The 14,682-nt window shown below is 42.7% G+C and overlaps 2 protein-coding genes across 4 annotated transcripts in view; one reads left to right on the forward strand and one right to left on the reverse strand.

Moving 5' to 3' along the window:
* The window catches only part of cct7 (chaperonin containing TCP1, subunit 7 (eta)), a 418,707-nt gene that overhangs the window by 278,895 nt on the left and 125,130 nt on the right, over positions 1 to 14,682 (reverse strand). The window lies entirely within an intron of this gene.
* The window catches only part of slc8a4b (solute carrier family 8 member 4b), a 130,682-nt gene continuing 128,224 nt past the window's right edge, over positions 12,225 to 14,682 (forward strand). The window contains exon 1 of one of the 2 annotated variants that reach the window (XM_061710840.1): positions 12,225 to 12,566. The gene's annotated coding sequence lies outside the window, so the exon portion shown is untranslated. The remainder of the gene's footprint in view (positions 12,567 to 14,682) is intronic. The other variant, XM_061710841.1, reaches the window with a different exon arrangement.

Consider the following 14,682-nt stretch of genomic DNA (forward strand, 5'->3'; position numbering starts at 1 on the left):
AAAAATAACCTGTTTAATATGTAAGCTCTATCATAAATATAATATAACTATGATATAAATATAATGCTTTATGATATAAATATAATACGTATATCTAAGTATATAAACATACAAAGACACATGCCAAAATAGCAGAATACACACAGTGATCTTCATCCTTTACCTCCTGAACGAGCAGCCACCACAAGATATTAAGATAACAAGGCAGGCTTGACATTCATTTTAGATTTGCATTATGTTTAGATGTAAATGTAGTAATTGAATGGTATGTTTATTATCGGACTCTCAGTAAGGAGCGATTTTCTACAAATGTCTTACAGTTTAGGCTTTTTAATGTAAAGTGTTTCTGCAACAAGCCTCAGATTCCTCATTATGGCTTAGAGGTTAAAAACAAGGCCTGGCACTGGAATTAACATCTGCTCTGACTTATTGGATAAATACACACACACACACACACACACACACACACACACACACACACACACACACACACACACACACACACACACACACACACACACACACACACACACACACACACACACACACACACACACACACACACACACACACACACACACACACACACACACACACACACACACACACACACAGACACACAGACACACAGACACACAGACACACACACACACACACACACTTGCTATCTATGTTGTCAAAGTAAAATCCATGAACACTCGTGTCTCACCCACTTTTAACCCTTCAATACGACCCCATCTGGTCCGCCTGACGTGTTCTGAGAGACGTCTTATACCACAAAAATACTACAGCATCTCTGAGGCGTGTACCTGTGCATGCCTGTCATTATCTTTCCATTATCTAATCCATGAAGAGGGTTTGTGTCATGGTAAACGGGCTCCTGATTCCAGTCTTGGGAAGAGTGAATCTAGATAACACCCCCCACCCCCCCCAATCTCTCAGGCTGAAAAGTTTTGGGATATTTCGCGGCAGTAGCTTCTAGCTAACTTCATAGTACACTATCTGTGCTGTGCGATAATTAACCAGGTCCTAAAGTTTCAGTAATCAGATTGTAACAACCAAGAGTTTGTATGTTCGAGATACCCGACTTTATCTGGACTGGCCTCTTTTTTCATATCAACAGGGACTTTAGTGCATTTTTGTTGCCCCAGAGCTCTACGTGACATGCTAAAGCACTAAAGACCAGTAAAGGATTTGCAGTGATTTGTCGTCCAGCAGCTACTTGATGTTATTTATGATAGTGATATGCTCTGATTGGCTTGGGCTGTGAAAACAACAGTCGGATGTGATATTTTCAAAACACTTCACCCTTAACGTCATGACAACGTGAAATATAGATGTGCACCGTTTCCGGCTTCTAATAATTCACAATTTGCTGCTTTAAATAACAGATCATTTTATGCATCTTAATCTTAATCTTAAACACTAGATATCAATGCAATGCAGTGATTAGCATGTCCAATTTAATTTTCTGCTTTTGTTGGCCGGTGGATTTATACTGACGTATACTGATTGGTGCAAAGCCTTTTTGCTGAAAACATGTTCTCATGATTTTATTTTTTTCATTTTCATGCTTCATTTTCTTAATAAGGACGAACCTACAGCCAACATAAAGATTATTTACTAAAGCATCCATCCATCCATCCATCCATCCATCCATCCATCCATCCATCCATCCATCCATCCATCCATCCATCCATCCATCCATCCATCCATCCATCCATCCATCCATCCATCCATCCATCCATCCATCCATCCATCCATCCATCCATCCATCCATCCATCCATCAATCCATCCATCCATCCATCCATCGTCTATACTCTCTCTGGAACCCCTCCCAGCTTTCTAAAGGTCGGGGGACACCTGGACCAGCCTGCAAATAGACAACCACACACACTCTCTCTCTTGAGTTTGTTTTGCATTATTAATGATCCTCCCAGTCAGGTTTTTGGAGATTTGCACAGAAACCGCTGCTTCTTCAGCAGATCATTGCCAAGCATGACGTGGCATGAATGCGGTTCAGCGCCTCCAAGTCTGAGATGGAGGTGGTTCTCCGGGTTGTGAGTGAGGTACTAGTCTCGGTGTTTGAGTGTCTCAGGATCTTGAGTTCATGATTGGGAGATCAGTGACATCTGCAGTAGTGAGGGACTCTGTATCAGCTCCTTGTGATGAAGGAAAGACGGTGTTCCCAGTTGATTTATGTTCCCACCCTCACCTGTGTTTGTAAACTGTGGGTGGGAACACAGGGAATGAGATCATAAATGCAAGAATCTGAAATGAGTTTTCCTCTGCAGGGTTGCCTGACTTGGGGATCTGGTTGGAATGGCTGCCCTGGGGAGACGTGTCCGGCATGACCAAGCAGAATGACGCCCCCAGGTACACCCAGAACACGCTGGAGTGATTACATTTGCTGTCTGGCCCGACAGCACCTCGGTACGGAGCAGCTGGATGAGGTGGCGGGGGAGAGGGAGGCACGGGCCTCTCCAGTCAGGCCGGCGCACGGCCACCTGAACCCAAAACAAAGGTCGAAAGGATGGATGAATTTTTCAACTTTTTGATATAAAAGTCAGGTTTTCTTTAATGGATCAGACTTATATAATATGGATAGAAAACTTATCAGGACATCAGCACGGCCTGGTTTAATAATTTATTGTTTTGATGGGGGTGTCAACTGACTATTTGCAGGCGTCGCATCATCCCAAGTTATTCTCCCTTTATCAGGTCAAATGATGCTTTCATGGCTCTGTTTCTTTTCCCATCTCTCTCCCAGGAGGAGGTAATCCATCCTCCTCAGAGATGTTGTCTGTTTTGTTTTGACAGTGATGAGGGGCAGGAAACTGGATGGAGAGGCGGAACAATGTACAAACAAGCTATATTCTCAGCCCAGATGAGAATACGAGGTACCTCATCCTCCTCATCCTCCTTATCCTCCTCATCCTCCTCATCCTCCCACTGCCCCTTCACCCACTCACCAACACAGCATTTTCCCCATGACGCTGTCATCTTCCATTTTTCTTCCTTTCGCCACCTCATGCCCATCTGTGTCCATATCTGTCTCTTCTCTCCATCAATAATTTCTGTCAGTCATTCTTCCACTCCCCCTTTCCAGCTTTCGACCTCTTCTTCTTGTTCCTTTTCTTGTGCCTCCTCCACCCTCTTTCCCTGCCCCACATCCTCCTCCTCGCCTCCTCGTATCTGGGTTGCTGATTGAACTAGTTCATCTGAAGCTTGCTAGCTGATGGCGTCATCACTCCTGTTTAATTGATGCCGTTTTTTTCTGAGACGAGCTGCTTTTTGGACTCGGTCGGGGCGGTTACAGAACCTGGAGAATATAACCACAAACAGAAACAGCTGAAATTTCAAGCGGTAAAAGTTAAACTTTTTCTTGTTTTGTTGAGATTTTGAATTCCAGTTTGGAAAACTTCCCCAGTAAAGGAGGTGTTTGAAGCTGAGTCTATCAGAGAACCGACTTCACTGTTTCAAACTTTTCCTTTCTACTGATGGCACTTTTGATTTGTCAAAGTTTAGACCAGTGCTGTGAAATACCGTACAAGCGGAGGGGAAGTACAATTACATTATCAAACTGTTGGGAGCTAATGGAAACTTCCCCTGGCTGCTGGCTCCGGCGAGTCCCCGTCAGCAGAACAGAAATGGCACAGTCGCTGCGGCATTAACATAACAATACGAATCTGCATAAAATAAAGACGATGATAGATGGCCGCCATTACGGGGAAAGGAACTGGGATTCATTTGCCAACAGCTCTATGTATTTTTAAAAGAATTCTCTTTTGCTGATTCTGTTTTTGAACTCTACTCACACACATCCGTTTGAAGCATTACAGGCCTTCCCTGCAGATAATTTCCCTTTTTTATTTATTTATTGATTCTCTTAAATTCACAGTGCCTTCAAAGATATACAACAAAATAAAAAAGATTACCAGTGTGCATGGTATGCTTTATGTCAGGCCTATGTTTGTGTTATAGTGTGTGTGTGTGTGCTCTGCTGTAGCAGCATGAATCATAGCGAAAGGTCAGTGTCGCTTGAGGCGAGAAGAAACCGGGGAGACCCAAGTGATGAATTGCATTTTGGGGCAGTGTTCCTCGCAGTGCTCCAGGCTGAATCGAACTGCGAGAGCCCTGCCCGGTACAACAGATGCTTTTCACTTGTATGAAGTTCAGCTTTTCTAAGTGTGGATGAGCAGAACAACAGACAACCGGAGTAAATCATTTATGGTGAGTGAACAGATTATTGCATAAATGCTAAGTGAGTGTTTTGCAGAGATGCACAATAACTGCATTGATTTAGGATTTTTTCCTTTTCTTTTCATTATTTTCTTCAAAGGATACTTTCTCACCCTCACAGAGGCAACTTCTCTTTTATTTTGGTGACTAGAACAGATTTATGCAATCCCAACAAAAAAAAGAGGGACGTAAGAGAATTGGACAAAATATGTTTATCATCATCATGCAGGGTAGATTTCTTTATTTTCAGATGTTGCAGTGAGATCTGTAATGATGCTGGTAAAGACTCTGCCGGTTATCCTTCGCTTAGTATGTGAATGTCTGTCTGTCATTGATCCATCAACAATTTACCTTCTGGCTGATCAGCAGCTTCCTTTCAAGACTGATCAATAAAAATGCCAAGTGGAGGTGGTCTGCATCTCATCCAAGTCCCGTATGTTGGATCATCAAGATAACTATGTAAGAGCGCTCGCTATCACAATTGTTTAAGCAGATGGACCCGCGATGCCCTCATGTGTCTGTGCACATAAGGGTCGGAGCCAGAGCCTCACGAGCACTTAGCTATAAACCGTTTTGTGATTGACGACGGCTACAACGCTGCAGGGACAGAGCCTGTGATGCACTGGTGTGGCCCTTTGTTCTGCAATATCTGTGAGTGGACGGCAGAGAGTGGACTAGTGGGTGGTTTCCTCACATGCTCGTCTGTGGGCGCCGGCACAAGCAGGTAACAATCCTGCATATTTCAATAGATGTGTAAGAGTCGGTATAGTGTGATGCTCATCTTGTTTTTTTTTGTTTGCTTTCAAACTATCAGGGCTCATTTGCTCAGACTCTGCCTCATCAGTTAGTTCTGTTCAACAGGACCCCCACGGACCTCGCTCAGCATCCCTCACAATTACTTCAGTGACCTGGCACAATGAGTGGGAGCCAGCTAATGAATAACCAAGAGCCCAAATGCTTCATAAAGGTGGCAGATAAAACAGAATGGCTGTGTTAGGGAGCTTCTCTGTAATCATGTGCAACTTTTTGAACAGCCTTTGGGCGTACATGAGAGGACTCTGAAATGGGAAAAGGCCCCCATTAACCTTTATTTACCAGGAAAGATGTAAATATCAACGGCAGCTTGTCTTCAGCTGCATCCTGTAACCCGTTCACCAGTCTTCTTTTAATAAACATTAAAATGTATTATTCCAGGAAGCGAAAGTGATGTGACTGCAGATAAGTATTGTGAAATTGTGTGTAGTCTCGGGGCGGACAAGGTCAAAAGGAGTGTGTTTCAACCGAAGGACAAGAAGTGGGAGGAGGGATTTAGAAACAGTACAATATACAAGCAACTAGTTTGCTTCAGAAAGAAAAAATATTGAAATGTTTTATTAAAGATAGTGCAAGGACAGCACAGCCAATTTAATACATTTTTTCTTTCTCTTTTAATTGTGTGCACATTTTCAGTACAAAAAAGAAAGAAAGAAAGAAAAAAGGTTTGACAGAAGCACATTTACATGCTTCAGTCTTTCAGTACATCTGTCATGTTTTTCTCTGCCTCTCAGTCTGTTGTTGCATCTTTCACGGTTTCTCCCTACCTGTGTCCTGCAAGCTGATTGCTTCTCGCCCCAGCGTGAGTGGTTGTCACTTTAAGCTGAGCTAACCGAGAGACGCCTGGAGCCCGAGGTCTCAAGCAGGATCGCAGCGTGAAAGCAATCAGCTAGGATTGTGTTAGTCTGGATAAATCTCCAATTTCATACTCCTTATCTGCTGGATTGACCTTTTTGTTTTTTCCAGGTTGTTCCAGTTCCCACTGGAATCACTGTTTCCCTCTCAACCTTTTCTATTTTCTTCTTCTGTTTCCATTTATATGTATATTTGTGTCCCCCCAGCTGTTGCACAGCAGTAAGTTAGAGGGCTTAGCCGATTCACTCGTTGTCTATGTGTTATGCTTGCTTGACAGTGTAGAAGTGAGAGAGCGAAGCCACTTTCATGTAGAAATGTTGATATAAAGACACACTGGAGTTCCCTTCTTCATTCCACCTCCAAAAGCTGTGCATCCAGTGATCCTATGAAAGCATAATATCATCCCCCTAGTGCAGGGGTATTCAACTAGATTCAGCCGGGGGCCACATCTGCAAAAGGACTGTATGGAGAGGGCCGCACAATTTGAAAATGTGGGGGTTTTCAAAATGTATTTTGCACTCACAGACGAAGACTTATGTAAATATAATACATTTGTATTATACATTTGAATATATCTAGTTTACATATGAATTATGTATTAATTGTCTCCAGATTTAGTAATTGTGAATGTTAAATATAATATTCAGATAAAGAAATATTATTTTGAATGCAAGTTCATTTTGAAACCATGCATTGTGCAAACTTAATGAAGTTGATATTGACCTACTTTTAATAAAACACGCCATAATGACAAAGCACCACTTTCCACCAAGATTTCCTTATTTGAATATTATATTAAGCATTGAGCACAACCATTTTAGTCCATAGTAGCCAGTTATAAAAAAAAAAAAAAAAAAAAAAAAAAAAAATTTCAACAAACACTCCCTTTTTTGAAATATGACCAGGAGCCAGATAAAAGCTCCTGGCGGGCCGCATGTGGCCCGCGGGCCGCCAATTGAATATCCCTGCCCTAGTGTATGCTTTCACGGCATTATGGAAGCTATATGGCCCCTTTTCTCTATTTTGTTGTCCATGTCAGCAACAAGTCCGTCATGTCTGTAACGGATTTATTTGGTTAATGTGAACTAACACAGACCAAAAATGAACCACCTGGTTGTTTAGGTGCAACACGGAGCAGTGCAGGCCACAGTTGCCAGGCTGGCAGGTTGCCAGTTTGACAGGTTGCCAGGTTGCCAGGTTGGCAGGTCGGCCTGAGCACACGGTTACCAGTTGTGACTCCTCTAGTTTGCTCAGCGGGGCAACAGGGTTTGCCGAGTAGTTAGTCACTAGAAACTCACTGTTAGGTGGAAGGAGAGGGTAAAATGGCACTGCATGTGTGAGGCTTTGATGCTGCTGAAGTAAGGCTCATCTTGGAGCAAGAAACTGCAGGTAGCTCACTTGCTGTCATCTGAAAAGAACCGAAAAGTGTGTATCATAACTAGTGTGTGAAAACCACCATGGAAACATACAGTGTGACTGGATGAGGCATCTGTTTTCCACTGCATTAATGGAGGTCACCAGGGAGATAAACCATAGTGGACCTGACTTCATCATGACATGAGCACAGGACGGCTGTCAGTGCAAAGCTTTCTGTTTCAGCGCCATAGCGATAGCTTGAAGATTATAGATGGAATATCTTGAGATGATTTCGTGCATTTCACAAATATCCTGTTGTAAAGCATGATAATACTCCCCGCCCCCCTTCTCAGAGCCATTCGACCTTTCGTAAAGCTCTCCATTGTAGGGCATATTGGCCATTATTGGCCAAAAACTGAGGTTTACATGGGTGAGGAAGGTTACCGCCATGCTGCCTTCTACCACGTGGCTTTGGTAAAGCTATTTTAATTGGAACAGCTCATAAAGGTCCTGAAGCCTTTATCTGTTTGGTGCAAATGTTAGAGATTTGTCCAAGGACAGTAGAGTCTAGGGCAAATGCTGGGTTTTTGTTGGGTGTTTTGCTCTTCATAGGAGGCAGAAACAGAAAACACGTAGCCACTGTAGTGCAGTAAGCTGATTTTGAACTTGGAGGAAGTAGTTTGTGGATGAAAGTAGCTGGATGTGAAAATTACTTGTAAAAGCCCCAGGTAAAAAACACAGTAGCAGAAGAGCATTTTTAATTTACGAGGCAAACCCATTTTTATGTGCTTAAGATCTTTGTTACACAAGACCCTGTTTGTACAGGATGAGCTTGATAATTTGCCTTTGCATCTCTTAGTGATTCATTGTAGTTTCCCCTTGTAGCCAATCACCGGCTGGGTAATTTATGTTGCTCAACCCTGTTAAAGGATCCAAGGCTCCTAATTATGTTGAATCGCCATTTTAAAGTGCCTTTCAATAAGATCCTTGTTGTCTGTTCTGTTTAAATCAATTAATCTATGGATGTATTCAACCATCTTAAAGGAGCTTGAGGCCGGATTGTGGCAGGATTTATGAAAAAAATCCGTATACGTTTTAAGTTTTCTAGTAATAATGTCAGATGAAGCGTTCCAAACCCAAAAGAATGAGTCCTCTAGTGTATCTCTCCTTTGCCTTGAACAGGCTGGTTGCTGCCGGAGTGCAGCAAACAGAGGAGGTAGTTCACGTGTAACTGTGTACTCGCAAAATATTGAAGCATTAACAGGGAATTGTTTGTGTTTTTGAGCGTATGTGAAGCTCCCTCAGGGTGCGACCTGGCCTGCAATGTAAAGGCCATGACTCACGCTGACACAGGACTCTGATCAACTGTCAAAAAGACAGATAGAATTAACGCCCCATCTCTTATACAGATTCCCTGTCTGTACTTTTCCTTTTTCCTTTTCCCTTTTCCCTTTTCCCTTTTCCCTTTTCTCTTTTCCCATCCCAAAAGCAGTTGTCCATCACATCTCCCTCGTTCCTCCTCCTCCTCTGTGATCTCCCTTCTCCTCTCATCCTCCTCCATCTCTCAGCAACTCACTTAACATCTGAATCCACTGGAGACTCCTTCCCCTGCTCCTCTGAAGTGAAGGAATGCAGAACACCACTTATCAATAGAAAAATCAATTCCTATCTGCATAACATGCTTTTATGTCTCTTTTCTCTAATGAGATGGATGCAGAGAGCGCCAGTAATGAAGGTACTACAAAGTAGGTGGAGTAAACAACACAATGTTGTACCTATGATCAGTTTCTTCTTTTTTTAAACATACTATCTATTATGCAGCCACATGTACATTATTTGGCCAAAAAGGGTCTGATACTATCATCACTTGTTTTCCTAACCATAACCAGGTATTTCATTTTCTTAACCTAATTAAATGGCTTTAAAGAATTATCACACATGATAAAAAGAAAGGGCAGGATGAAGATTACAAAGATAAGAGAAGAAGTTTGTGTGACTGTCAGTCATCCTGCTGAATCTTTACAAAAACTACTGCTAAGAAAAGTTGTTTTGGTCGATTCAGAAATGTCTTTAAGGTGTTACAGTCATATTTTGCTCATGCAAAGACAACACAGGCTCAATGCAGCTTGATTTATATACGGTTTCCAGATTTCAAATGCATGGACATGAAGAGAAAGATATGCACGAGGATCTATAATGTCTCATGAAACTGTTTCATTTACATTTATGTCTAAATGATTATATGCAGTGTGGTAATGTCTGAAGGGACCAAACTGGTCCAAAGGCAGGAATCACATTCAGCAGAACTGATTCAGTCGAATGTTAGCACATTTTTTTTGTATATGTTAAAGTTTGCATTATTTTTCATGCATTTAAAAAAATCCAGTTTTGGACTAGGTTAGAAATGAGGTTAGGTTAATTAGGTTAGAAATTTCAGTTTTCTCTTGGAGATTTGAGTCCCGCCCCACACATATGACACAGGCATACATTAGCTTCAAAGGCAGCCTTTAATATGTGTCCATTGGTATCAGTAGCCATGTTCGTTTTGTTCCTATTTCATGTTCTGTAACGAGTGTGCAGCGTTTGCTTCAGTCTGCAACCCAAAACTACTCTGTGACTGTTAGGATGTAAAGCAGCGTTGTTTAGTCAAACAAATATCACATGAGATTAAGAAAAATGAACAAATACTATTTGCTGATGGTTTTAGCCAAAATAGGCTAATTCTTATTTTCAAGATTCAATGCAAAACAAGCTTAATCCCCCAATAACTTAATTTGAACGGGGGTAAGACCAGTCCTAGGTGATGCTGACATCACCATGACCCGGTGAAGAAGTTGGAGATTTTATAACTATTCCATTAAGAGCGTCTAAAAAATAGAATTTTCTCTTTTTTTTTTTAGGTAACAGGATTCTCAAAATCCTTGTTTTAATAAACACAACACCAAAACACACAATAAATCAATAAATGTTGGTTCCACTCAGGATCAATAGCAGGGTCTTTTGGTTAAAAGTGTGTCATTGTGGTTGTAATTCTCTATTAAGAGTGACTAAGCAGTGAAGGAATGAGGGCTGACATGCAGCACGTCCTGTAACGCAGGTGAAACCAGGTAATCAGTCGCTGAGCTTCACGGGGATCGGTCTTGACAAGAGCCGAGCCCAGAAGCAAAGCAAGTGTCCCAAAACAACAACACAATAACAATGTGAGTCAGAATTAAGGCAAAAACCAGCGGCAAGCTGAAGTAATGCCCTTAATTAACAAACGGGGTCACGGCTGGGAAAAACGGTCTAAATGAACACAGACGAGCTGGAAAAGACCGACAGGAACTAGGGAGTATCGCACGATTAATTACTGATTACAAGGAGAGGAGGGTAGGAAAAGGGCAGTGGGAGTGAGCACCTCATAACAAAACGCTTAAAGCAAAAGCAACTTTAAAAAAAAGACCAAGGTCGGAAATTTCAAAATAAAACATGAAGTGCAGGATAATGTCTCTAAAAGGAGAAATAACAGTCTGGGAAGAGTAATGTGTCTTGGGTTAGGTTTGAGTTTGTTTTCAAAACACTTGCAAACCCAAACGATTATGATTCCTCTGTTGAAAGAGAAAACTTTTGAGGAAGTAATTTATCCAGTGATGTGAGTGTGTAAAAAAAGAACTGGACAAACACCTTGTGACACCACAGGTTTTCTAAAAGAGTGCTTCAGAAGCCTCTCCCTCCCAACTACTGCACATGGAAACCCCAGCCACCTTAGTTCAGGTGCCGCAAGTTATCTGCTTTAGCTGGGTTTGCTTAGCTAAAGCTATCCTATAATGCTACTGATTAATCCTGTATATTGATTCTGATTAAATCTGTCCAAATCTGCTACATCTCACTTTGGCTGTGAGAGGGCTCGTTTGGGAAGTCTTTGGCGAGTGATCCTGCTTTGTCAACACAGAATTGTCCTGAAATAATCCGAGTTGAAAGTCTCCTGTACCCAGCTGCTGCAGGACATAGAAGCTGATGAGCCAGAGACGGTCCAGATGGTGCCTTCTGGTTAGGCCCGACTCGCAGCTTTCCACCGGAGGTAAAGATAGCAGCAGCAGGCTGCTCCGCTTTGCCTCCAAACCCTCGCAGGCCAACACCAAACCAGTCGCAGCATTCTCTTTGTATACTCGACAGCAAAACAAGCTTTATAATCTTTAAAATAAACACCACCATGCTCTGTTAGCTCATTATTCTCAGTTTAGAGCTTAAGACAATACAATAAACCATTAAACATATGAGATCAAAACCGTTCTTTGAACCATTTCTGCTGCAAAGCTGGTCATTTTAACCATAGTTTCTGTTGCTCTGCTGTCATATACTGTACTGTGAAAGGGTGTATTCACTTCTTCTATTTTCATAAGATCTGATGACATGTGTGATTTAGCATTTAACTCTGAGATCAGCAGTTTCGTAATGGCGTGTTTCATTTGAGAACTGACTCTTTTTCTCAGTTATATTGTTACAGTAATACACATGTGTTTGGACAGGAAACGACCATTTTTGGAAATATTTGAGAGTTGCATCTTTTAACTCATTAATGGTACCCTTCATTTTTTTTTTTCATTATTGACTTTTCCACACCAGCTGCTTCTCTTTTCTTCTCTTTTCTTTTCTTCTCTTCTCTCCTCAGTGGTCTGTGTTTATGAGTGCAGGGGAGATGCTGCAGGGAGTGCATGCTCTTTTGGTTCACTTTCATCCAGCGTCTCCCAGCACACACGTAGGCATGGGCATAAATCCTAACACAAACACACACACACACACACACACACACACACACACACACACACACACACACACACACACACACACACACACACACACACACACACACACACACACACACACACACACACACACACACACACACACAGAGTAATAGCCACTGTCTATCTCGCATGCGTCTTATCCCTCCACTCACATCAGCTCACCCGTCCTCAACTCTCTCTTTTTTTCTCCTTCTTTCTCATCCCTCTCTTTGTTCTGCACATGAAAGACAGATAAAGAAGAAGGGATGGTCTTGAGAGGGTGAGTTAGAGAGAGGGAGAGAGAGAGATAGAGAGAGAGGGAGGGAGAGAGAGAGACTGTGGAGGGCGCAAGAGCGCACGAGTGAGTGAACGGAGTGCTGCTCTGCTGTCGCTCAGGAGAGGAGGAGAGGAGAGGTTGGTGCTTCAGTCTCTGAATGAAGGAGCGCTCGCAGGGAAGGATGAACAGATAGAGGGACGCGTCGGTGAATCGGTTATCGGACCCCGACTCGGGCTTCTTCCAGAGCGCAGAGACGGTAAGAGAGCAGAGCACCTGTGTTTGACTTCAGGTGTGATTATACAGACTGTTGTCAGAGTCGGTGCGTTAAAAGTGCGTGTGCTGAGTGCGCGGGGAGCGGTCACTTTGGGCTGTTAGTTTTCATTGCAAACTGTTTCATCTGCACAGTAATGTGAAATGCGTAAATAAGGAACTGGAATCACGTCGGGCGAAGTCACTGGGAGGTTACAGGAGAAAAAGAGGAAACTGAGCAGAAAATAATAAATAATACAGGAAAAAAAGGAGACATTTAGGGAGCCTCAGGTGTGCGTCGCCGCAGATCCTCCCTGTCGAGAGACGCCTTCATTGGAACACCGTCCAGTTGGAGCCGCCGCGCACGGAGCCGCCGGCTCGCTGCGTACGTGCCGGGGACGGGGACGGCTCTGGCTCTGCCGGACTCTGCCGGACTCTGCCGGACTCTGCCGGACTCAGGGCTGGAGCAGGGACTCGACCTGACCGGACCGCAGGCTGTGATCCGGTGTTGTGCCGGATTCAGCACCCCTGCCGTGAAAAGCACCCCCTCGTTTATATTCAATGATAAGTAGACCAAGAAAAAAAACAACACACTGACACTTCAATATATTTATATATACACACCCACACAAACACATACTTAGGAGTTTAGATTATATATATTTACAAATATTATGGAAGACAACACAGTAAGCAGGCTATTAATGAATGACATCAATAACCATTTACCTGATTTTTGTTATCTGTGACTGTGATTGTGGGAAAGTAGGACTATTGTGGAATCCATGAGCGCATTTAAACATGAAGCATTAACACAAAACTGGACGCTAAACAGAACGTGACACGGAATGAGAATATCATTTTTGTCGAGGGGGTGCTTTTCACGGCAGGGGTGCTGAATCCGGCACAACACCGGGGCCAGCACAGGTGGGCGGCTGCGGGATTAGGGTCAGGAGCAGCGAGCAGAGCAGAGCAGTGTCATGCAAGGGTGACATTAGAGACGATGAACTCTCCACAGTCTGCAAAATGAAATTAAACTGGTGGCTTCGTTTAATAGCCTACTAATCCTTTCATCTTGGCGGTTAGGTGATTATTATGGTTAAATGCTGACGATGATGATAATGATGATGGTGTTAGAGGTGATAATGCTTATTGCAGGCAATCCGTGATTTAGATGATAATAGAAAATGATGGTTACAGACGTCATGGATTTGGCTTTTTTTTCTCAACCTCTCAGGATCTGATGCATTTCCCCCCCTTGTTGCTTCGGGCCGCCCTAAACAAATCAGAAATTATTATATAGACAAAGCAACATGTCATGTTCACATATGTATGCAAGGAGGTTAATATATATTATAGTAAATCTCACCAAGGTGATGGGGACTTTTCCCAACTATGATGAATTATTCACCCAAAGATATGTCATCCTCTCAATAATTCAAGAACCCAAGCTGTCTAAGGAAATGTGGGCTATAAATTCATTTACATATGTCAAACAGTCTTCAGCTTGCATGAGCTCCAATAAGTCTTTGTTAAGCAGCTTTGATGCTGTTTGTTGTCATCCGGTGGGCCTTGTAGGAGTTAACATGGAGAATACCTGCAAGAGGGTGAAATGAAATACTTTTGGACCATTAATAGTCCACCACTTGTGATGTTTATGTACTAATGAAAAGCGAATGAATGCTCCTGGGTGCTGTGCACTTATGTAAATGACTGCAACTCCAAGCTCAATGCATGTATTGAGCTTGGCCAAGACATGTCTTGGCCTACTCCAAGACATGTCAATATTGACATTTTCTTGGTCACATTAAACATTTCCTACTAGATTTATGTTGATACTTTGCTCCTTTCTGAGTCTGTGTGTACTTCTAGATCCAAAAATACCTAAAGCGTTCTCTTGCCATCTGTCTGCACTTTCCTTCCTGTGACTGCACCCTAACTCCAATAAGGACTGGACAACAGATTCCCTTTCCCTGCTGCAGGAGTTGATAACCCACTTGTGTATCTTCTATTCTTTCCCACCGTAATCTGGTTACGTGTTTCTCTGGCACCAGCCGTGGTTGCTTGTGTTGTTTCTCGTTAATGAGGATGTCTCAGCGGCTGGGAGAGTCCCTTAATCCTCT

Source organism: Cololabis saira, chromosome 20, assembly GCF_033807715.1.
Source record: "Cololabis saira isolate AMF1-May2022 chromosome 20, fColSai1.1, whole genome shotgun sequence".
Classification (NCBI taxonomy): Eukaryota; Metazoa; Chordata; class Actinopteri; order Beloniformes; family Belonidae; genus Cololabis; species Cololabis saira.